We start from the raw sequence: 9,846 nt of genomic DNA, 5'->3' as shown, positions 1-9,846 counted from the left end.
CCTTTTCCTTTTCCTTTTCCTTTTCCTTTTCCTTTTTTTCTCCTTTTCGTTTTCCTTTCCTTCTCTTCCCCTACCTCTTCCCCTTCCCTTACTTTCTGAGAGCCATCACTGTTTTTTTCTCTCCTTCCTTCTCCCTTCCAAATAGACATTAACGTGGCAGAAAAAGAGATCAAGAAAAAATCCACTACTACCACCCCCAAACCCTCCACAGTTAAAGCCAGCTCTGAAAGCTTGTTGCGATGTCAGCAGGAAAAACAATGTCGGTCCCTGAAAAATTAATATGATGTTCACTTGCTGTCTAGTTCTCTCTTTGCTTGTCAATAATTCTGTTCATTCCACAAATATTAAACCTGTTTGCCAGAGCCCTTGATGTCACAAGCAGCTGGTGCCTGAAAGCACGATTACTTTCAACTGCAAATCATATTTAATTTATTACATAACCTGATGTTATTGCTTTTATTGATGAACTGTACAGTGTAAAAATGATTATTTGTTAAAGATTTCACCATAGTTAGAAAAGAAAAGAAAAAAGAAAGAAAAGGAGAAAAATACTTATTGCTCAAAAAAAAAAAAAAAAAAAAAAAAAAAAAAAAAAGAAAAAAAAAAAAAAAAAAAAAAAAAAAAAGGGTACTTGTAAATGGTTTTATCTGAAAAGATTCCGGAATGAGAGTTACTATTATTACCTGATTTGAGGCTTTATACATTCTTTGCACTGCAGAACAGAACCACCTTTCTCCACAACTTAAATTCAATCTCCTTACTGAAATGGGAACAGGCAGCAGAGGAGCAGATAGGATGAAGTATATATAGCTCTTCCATACTCTGCATCATTGGGCAGTACTGGGATTTGTACCTAAGCTTAAGCTTCATCTTTTCCTTTGTATTACTGTAATATGATAAGAGCTCATTGGTCATTTATACTGAGAGAATGTCTTTGGGGCCCAAATCTGTTAAGATGCTACATGTTGGCAAAATGAAAGATGAGATTCCTGCCTTGAAAGAGCTTATACTGTGATTAGAAATGGTAATAAAACAGGAATGTTGTTTTCAGCTTGATGCTCCTTGAGGTCCCTTCCAACCCAAACCATTAATTGGGGGTGGAGGAGTAAAGTTTGCTTACGAGGAAATGAGTGAAAAATCAAAATGCAAAGCATAAGGCATGACTCAGTTTCAAGGTTTAGAAGCGCATTGTGTGCTGATTCCTGAAACCACGATATCAGCTGAAGTTTTATCTCAGGTTTCAGTCAGGTAAGAACACATCACTTTGAACAGAAGACATTTTCCAGTCTGCCACCTAAATAGAGATGTCTGCTGTGATTAAAAGGTGCGCTGTATTTCCATAATACACTGAAAGAAATTCAGCCTCAGAAGAATTCTTGGGATAGTTTGGCACTGAATCAGATGAAATGATGAATTCAACTTGCTGCTGAGAGACATTTCTCTTGTTAATTGGTTATACATAATATTACTGATGGCATCAATATATGAAACAAGAATTAAAAAATAAGGAGGCCTGACTCCTTTGTGTCTCATGGCTGATTGCAAGCACCAGTTGAATACACGGTTGATGGGGCTTTTCTAAAATAGCTCTTTTTCTGTAGACTTTTTTCTCCCTGAAAGTCTTGGACTTGCTGCAGTTTTCCTTTTCAGAAGTACCTGCATAGAATCTCCCAGTTCTGTCCAAAGCCCTATTTCTCCTGGGAGAAAGGAAATGCTGGGGCTAAAACCAGAAATCCAACCCAAATGCTCTGCATTTTGCAGGAAGACTTAAGTGATAGGAGGGATTAAACTTGCTGCTTCATTGTTTTCATGACCCTCTCTACTTCCTGCCTGCTAGGTGCTAACAAGACCTTAACTGGGATTCTGGGAAACACCATAAGAGATGTACAGCTTCTGATAATCCTAAAAGATCAGAGTAAGAAATAGAGATGAAGAAACATGGAGAAATCAAGACTGACTAAAACAGATGAGCAGGGGGGAAGAAAAAGAGCTATAGAACTGATAATATTTCTAGATTGCCCAGGGAATTTAAGTCAAGTCAATCCTAAGATACTGGTATTTATCAAAATAAGGATCTTAATGCTGTAACATCTGAGTTACCCACTCTAAGAACACAGTTTTTCACCCTTCTCTTTTTTAGCTCAGTTTCTTCTTTCTTTCCTCACCTCCTCACTTGCTGTTCCATAGCAATGTCTTCTCAATGACAGCTTCTACCAAGTTCTGCAGGACACTGGGGGCAAAAGGGAGATGCAGTGGTTCAAGACCAGCAGTGACAATCAGACTTTACATCGTGACAAGTTCTCCCCAGAACACGTTGCTCCTGCTGTCAGCCCAGCCTGTTTCTCTGTAGCCTCCCACACACCTACTGATGCACAAATGCAGGTCTCTGCCTGGCCCAGCCAAGAGGATAATGGATAGTGAATGCTATCCATTTTCACTCTGAAGGAGCTGTAAGAACCCTCTCAGTTACCTGTTTTCCTTTGCTTACATCCCCACTCCAGATTCTAGCCATCCAACCTGAACTCCTGGGTAATTAAAAGGAGAGCTGATATAGGACTTACGGGCTTTGTTTTTGTTTTTGACTCTCTCGCTCATCTCTGAGGAATTTAGCAGACTTTATTTCTCAATTGCTTTTCTGATTTCCTCTCTGACGGCATGCTCTGTGCCAGGGATGTGGCATTGACCTCCAGCAGCGCAACTTCGCTTTGTTCCTGACACTGTCCCAAAGCGATATGCAACTCATTGAAAATCCATTAATTCTCTGTCTGCGCCCTATCAGATTAAAACTTCCCTTCAAATAACATTTCAAATATCAGTAGCTTCGCCTTAATATCTTTCTTCCATAACATTTCTCACAGCTCCGCACACACACTTCTCTCCCCTGGGTAATTCCCTTTTCTATGCGTATAGTTGATTCCTTAAGAACACACAGTCTCTGCTCCCAGTTCTTGCTGATCTCTATTGCATCTCACTCTCTCCTACTTCTCTCTTTCTCTCTCTTATAATTTCTTATACATTCAGAGGTGGAAGGTCTTTTCTGCTGTTCTCAGAGTCCCAAATTATGGCCACAGTCGAGATTTGCAGCTACCAGAGGCTTCTTGTTTGGCCAGCCTGCAAAAATCAACTATGTGATTGGCAGAAGATCAGGCCTTGAATCTGTTGGGTCTTGTATGTGGACACAGCACAATGTTTTTCTGATAACCATGAGAGGAGCCAGAGAGCTCCTTATCAACAACCAGTTTGTTGCCACTGCATTCACATACGACCCCTCATGGGCAAGCTGCAGCTTCAGGGACCAGGAGCATCCCACACCCACCAGCCTCACAGATGGGCTTGGGCTGTGACTCCATAGCATCTGCCACATGGCTTTTGTGGGTGGTAGCTGTTTTTCGTTTCCATCACAGAGCCCCAGAAGTTATGGATGCCGCACGGGGCTCCTGACTCAGTACATCCTCCCCTTGCTCAGCCAACACCTTCCAGATTTGGAACAGCAAAAGCTTGGATGTAGGTTCAATGTTGGTAGACGTGGACATGTGTAGGAGAGGCAAAACGAGATGACAAATACTTGATGCCAATAGAAGATCTCCTGACGTCACTGAGGGCCTTCTAGCCCCTGCCCTGAAGCAGAAATTATCCTGGGGCCACTGGTGTTCCTTCTGGTTTCTCCTTCCCATGTTAACACCTGTCACAGTCCTTGTCTTAGCTCCCTCGCTCCCCAAATTCTCCTCCTCCCTCCTGCTGTGTGCCCAATGAAGGCCTGTATCTGCTTTGGATGGAGTGGGCAGCGCTGACAGGCAGTCAGGCCTCTCATCTCTGCAAAAATAATGCAGTGAGAGAAAGCATCAGGTTGCTCTGTGAAGGATATGGTGGTATCCTGTAACAGTTGGGCAATAAATGTTCTTACCCAGGTGGTTCTGATGGATGGGACTCATACAGGTGAGGGCTGGGACTGTCACCTCTCTGCAGTCCCAGCAAAGTCCCTTTGCTTTGTTTCTGTGCTAAAGACATTTTCATCCCCACGTGCAAACTCAGGTAACTTCCATGCAGTTTTGCAACTGACAACTGTGGTCAAAACACCACAGGTTCCAGTCCTTGCTGATTATACAGTATTTTACGACCCAATTATTAACACAGCTAATTGCTTTTCTCCTGGATTGCTAAAGTAAGTGATTTTTGTGGGGCAGAATTATCTAATGTGGTCTGAAATATTCAAGAGGAACAGCCACAAATCTCTGCATGCATTCATTCAGTGTATTTGGGATGAGGTTGCCCACAGAGAGAAGGAATACTCCATATGGATGTAAACCTGTGCAAAGTGGACTAAGCTGAGCGAGTATCTTTCAATGCATTATTTATCAGAGGTATTTGTCTTCTATTTTTGCTTATGGAATTCCTCAGATCATGTTTTTTTTTCTTACAGTACTTCATTACTCAAGCATAGTTGGAGATTTCTGTGTGTATATATGCATAAGGTCTCTGAGAGTTTGTAGTTGGTCTCAGGGCTTCATTTGCAATGAGCCATTTGAGTCATGTGCCCCTGGTCTTATTATCCGTATTCGTAGGAAGTTGCAATCACCGCTGTATAGCTGTGCACATTAATTTTGAAATTCATATTTGTCAGGAAAAATTCTGCGGTGCAAATGTTTATTGCTGTTGTTGTTATTATTGTTTATTCTATAATAGCAGGAGGAGCCCCATTGTCCCAGGCCTCCTGGTGGACACAGAGGGGTGCAAGGCAACAGAAGGAACTTCATTATATGTTTGGAGGATGTATTAATACCAACATTACCATTCCATTCCTTCTGTCTGACTTTTTTTTTCCCCCCCTGAACTGAATACTTAATTCTTCTTCAAGGACCAGATTTAGCATATGCAGGCCCTGTGTGAAATCAACACAGCGCACTCATAGAGGAAAATTACATGGAGGGGACTATTGGAGGCTGGAATTATGAAAGTCATTAGAAAGAGAAAAAAAAAATGGACCCATGCTGACTCTTTTCTACTTCTAGGCATATAACAGGAGACCTGGTTTAGTGGCACAAACAAAGGGAGAATTATATGGATCTGCTTCATTACAAAGTAATCTTAACAGAATTTATTTTGCTATTTCCTAATCGTTCCATCGTTAGCACTTCAGTCAATAGTCAGACTGTGCAATCAGCTTCCATGTGGTTTTGAAGTTTGAAACAGGTAAGGGACTCTTCTTTACTAAAACTGCTCCCAAATGCTGATGATGCCCTAAAGTGGAAGGTATTTCAGGAGGAAGAATATACCTTAGAGCTTCTAAAGCCTGGTACCCTGAGCTTGTTGGAGTAAGGACTGAAAACTAGAAATATCCATCCCTTTATGATGTCTGCAGTTCCATAAGGAAAAGAAAAAAGCAATCAAGAATCTTTTTTTATTTAATATTTCTGGGGGTGAGAACAGAAGGACTTCCTGTGATGGCCAAGAATAAAGCAGCTGCAAACTGGACACGAAACCCACTTTGAACAAAAGCTTGGATCCCCAAAACCTAAAGCATACTTCTTAATTAGCTCTTCCATAAAATACAGGCAGCATATGCTATTTTAAGGCAGATATTGGGTTTTATTTGCTTGCTTGCTTGTTTGTTTGCTTCTGAGCAGCCAAAGAGAACTTCTCCAGGGACCTGTTTGATTCCTCTCTGCAGTCTGGGCTGCAATATTGATCTAGGAGAAAAGACGTGCGCTTTGTGCACATGGGGATGCAAGGACATGTGAGCTGTAGGAGCTCAGAGGAGATGGGGCCAGCACAGTGCTGACCCAGCAGCCCCATCCCCTCCCCACAGCACCTCTCCTCCTCCCCTCTCTGACTCCCAGCTCAGAAGCTCATGTATCGCTATTGCTTTAAAACCCAGCTATAATTTTCTGGCTAATGGAAGACGTATTGACAAAAGTTGACATTAAGTGGAACTAATTACACTGTAACTGCTAAATAACTAAGAAATAACTACCCTGTAATTTATGGTGCAGCACGGACTCTGCGTAGCAACTTTGGGAGCTATTCCATGTGCACAGAGCTCACCCAGGCATGTGCTGCAGAACTTCTCCCCTGCCAGTAGGATCCAGCTGACGTGAAATAGCCAGATCTGCGAACACATTGCCCTGATTAGAGCATAAACCCACAGCCCTCAGCGGTTGTGCTCTGCGGTGATGGGATAAGTGACTGCTAAGATGCTCTTCCCAGATCATTAATTTTATTTCTGGTTTTCATTTAAAGTCCTAATCCCGGTCGGGATGTCCTCCCTCCCTTCAAGATGTACTCAGTGGTCCATGCCACCTCCTGCATCCCTGGGCTGATAGCTTTAAGAGGGGATACTGTGGCAGGAGTACATGAGGCAGCTGGTGTCCAGTTGGGTTTGCTGCCTATTGCATTGCAGCAAGCAGTCTCTTTCCTCTACTAAAATCATTTCTCCAACGAGGCATTAGCTGGACAGCTGGGAGAAGGAGAAGGCATAACTCACATGTTCACAAGGAGGATGGGGCACCGAGGGATGGGGGAACCTCTCCCATACATCACTGTCACACTGCAATATCAGCATCCAATTCCAAAGACGCGTTCGAATGTGCCTTGTTCCTTCTGATCAAACTCAAGATTTCTTAAGCTCATCATTAAATCTGATGAGAAAACAGGCATTCTGTCTCCAGAGAAATTTAGCAACTAAGCATTTGTTTATGTCTCAGACAGGACCAAGTCAGAAAATATGTATTTGAAGTATGTCTCTTCAGAAGTTATGCCACCACCTACTGAAATGCTTCATCTTTATATTATTGAGGCTCCGTTTCGTTCTGCAGCACTGGATCATATATAGATATGCAACAGAATAAAATTAAGATTCTAATATAGAACTGAAAACAAGTGGGAAATGGAGCAGAAAGCAGCCAAAATAATAAAAAATTTTAAATCCATTTTGATTTCAAATTGATTCAATATTTTGCCTTTGAAATGTCATTGGAATTAGAGTACTCCAATGAAGCACTCACATTTTACCTATTACCCGAAGAACAGCCTTTTCCCAGAGGGAAGATGTTCCCACAGACCAATTTGCAGCCAAACGTGAGCCACAAAATTTTTAGGCTGGAAACTCTTTGCTGCTGAAGGCAATACTCTGTGCTTTGGTTGTACAGCACCAAGCACAGCAGGGCAGGACCCCAGCCACCACCTCAGTGCACAATGCAAATAATAGTGCCATTGGTCAGGGCTTTTGCTGATGAGCCCCAGAGGAGGATATATTGTGCATAAGAAAAATGGAGAATTTATAGGTAATGAGAGAAGAGAGAGAGGGAGAGAATAGTCTGACTGTGTTGGAGATGGGAAGGCTGACAGAGAAAAGAGAGTGAGACTGCAAAGACAACCAGGTGGGGAGAAACAGAGAGAGGTGCCATTTGGCACCTGCTTCTGCCTGATTTGTTCCACCTCCATTATCATGCACCAGAACGATTCATTCTTTTTTCCAGTAAGCGTAATAATGTTCCACAGGTGAAGGAGTTATCTCAGCTTTTCTCTTTTCCAGCAAAGCTAACACTCAGTACTTGAAATAAAGGTTATCTTGAAAAATAGACGCTGCAACTTGCATACAAAAGAACCCTTTCCTGTGACAGGAAGCCTTTTCTGAAGGGGTCTGGTAGGTTTCATGCTCGGAAGAAGCAGGAGAAGAAAAGGGAATTGAGTGCTTGATCCCCCTGTGGGTCTCCAAGTTGGCTTTAGGGGAGGAGTGGGGACATGCTGTATAAGACAGGTGGCCTCGGGGATGGGGAGGAAGGCAGTGTTGTTGGCCATGCCAGAATCAGAACCAAATTCACTTCCCCTTCACTCCCAGTCCCCCAGGATGTTCAGAGAGCTGCTCAGAAAGGGACAGAGCCTCTGTGCATTCACAGGATGGCAAAACCATGATAAGAGGAGGGAAAAAAAGACAAATTTCACACGTGCTTTATGCCAGTGTGCCCATGCACACAACATAGCAAGCTTTTGCTTTGCACTGTTTCCAGCATCCAGTGTGACGGTGCCAGTACTGTGACTCCTCTACCGGCCCTGCAATAGCAACTTCATGGGTGTTTGGATCCATTTGTTTTGCAGCTGAATCCGGGCAGTTTTTAAAACAAACTTTGAAAGTATGACTAAATAAAGGTCTGTCTGTAGTTTTTAATGACGGACTTGTGTGAACTCACACACTTTGCATTGTGCCCTGAAGCTCATTAAGTACCACGCTAAGCCACACTAAGTGATCTACAGCACACAAGCACTGTGATTTTCCTTTTTTAAGTGTCGTAGTGCTGATCAGAAGGAAAGAAGGCCTCTTCTGGGTGGCATCACCAGGGATCTCAGGTGTTTATTCAGTATTTTAGTATTCAGCTGGAACAGATCCCTGTGTGTTCTTTCCTAATTTCCTCACAACAGCCGCCTGTCATCTTTATGTTCTTGGATAGCTACGAAGAACTTACAGAAAGGATGTATTTATTTTACTAGCAGCTCCTGTCACTGCGATCAGAATTGGGTGAAATATTTTATTTTTGTTGAATTTTATTTAAAAAAAAACAACACTAATAATAATTCTGCGGAGCTTCAGAAGTTTTCTTCCTGTCAAATTACTGCAAGTTTCAGAAAATCTCTAATGCTTGATAAAACAATTGAGTGTTGACTGTTGCAGAGAGATAGCACAACCCTTGGCCTCCTCATGCAGCTTTTTCAGTCCAAAGTTCTCTTGCTTTGAAGGCTCTGGCCACCAATGTGAATGATGGGGAAATGCTGCTGTATCCAGAGCAGAAAATGGGGCTCTTTCCAAGTCCCTTCCACACCTCTGCGGCTCCCTTCCCATTGTCTGCAGTGAGCCACAGTTCAAAGACTGTCAGAGCACATAAACATGACATAGCAACTGAGAACATCAAAGAGCATTATGTTTTCCATACATAGGGAGTGACAAGCTGCCTAACTCTTTACATTAAAAATTCAGACAAAAAACAATTCAAGAAAAATCAAAGCAAAGTCTCCCAGAGAGAGGCAGATGTCACACGTTTCTATTATGCGCTCTCATCTCTTCTTGCCTTCCAAAGTGGCCTCTAAACTATGCTCCCAAAAATATATACAAAACCTAATTTACAGTGGTTATGTAGCTATCTCTAGAAGAATGATATATAAAGAGAATAATATCTGGAGAAACTTGTGGACTGGGAACCTCCAGCTGGTAAATTGAGAGGAAACCATTAAACAGCAAAGTCCATCACCACATCCAACATCCATCTTCCTCAAGTGGGATCTAAGGATACAGTTCTGGTGCTAAGGAGGTGATCAGGAACATGGGAAAAAGGAAAGGAGGCAGATGAGAGAAATGACAACCTCTATCTGGCAAAGTATGGGGATATGTCATATGTAAAAGGAAGGATAAACAAAGAAGAAAACCTTTTGTTGTAAAGCATGCTAAAAGGGCAGAAGCAGAACACAGCTGAGTCACTGCTGTAGGAAGCCCTGGCGTGCACTGGGCACACTTTATAAAGTGATGGAAACATTAATGGGAATGTTTTGGTTCAGTTCATTGTGAATCGGGATCAAACTTGATGAGAAGTTTTGGACCAAACGAAGGGGAGCGGAAGGGATTTTGAAAGTCTTTAAGTGTTTCAGACCTACGTTAAAAGCTTTGTTTAAAGTTTTTTCCTGCTCAACTTTTCTTTGTTTCACAGCAGCGTTTTAATTTTAAAAATCAGCTTAAGGGAAAACGAGGTGAAGAGGTTAAATAACTCTGAGAAGAGAACTTCATTCTTTAAGCAAATGGAACGCTCCAGATAAAACACAGGCTTGGAGTTCTCTTTAAATTGTTGCTTTTCCTTTCATTCT

The sequence above is a fragment of the Coturnix japonica genome, chromosome 17, assembly GCF_001577835.2.
Source record: "Coturnix japonica isolate 7356 chromosome 17, Coturnix japonica 2.1, whole genome shotgun sequence".
Lineage (NCBI taxonomy): Eukaryota > Metazoa > Chordata > Aves > Galliformes > Phasianidae > Coturnix > Coturnix japonica.
Note: the sequence above shows the minus strand (reverse complement) of the source record.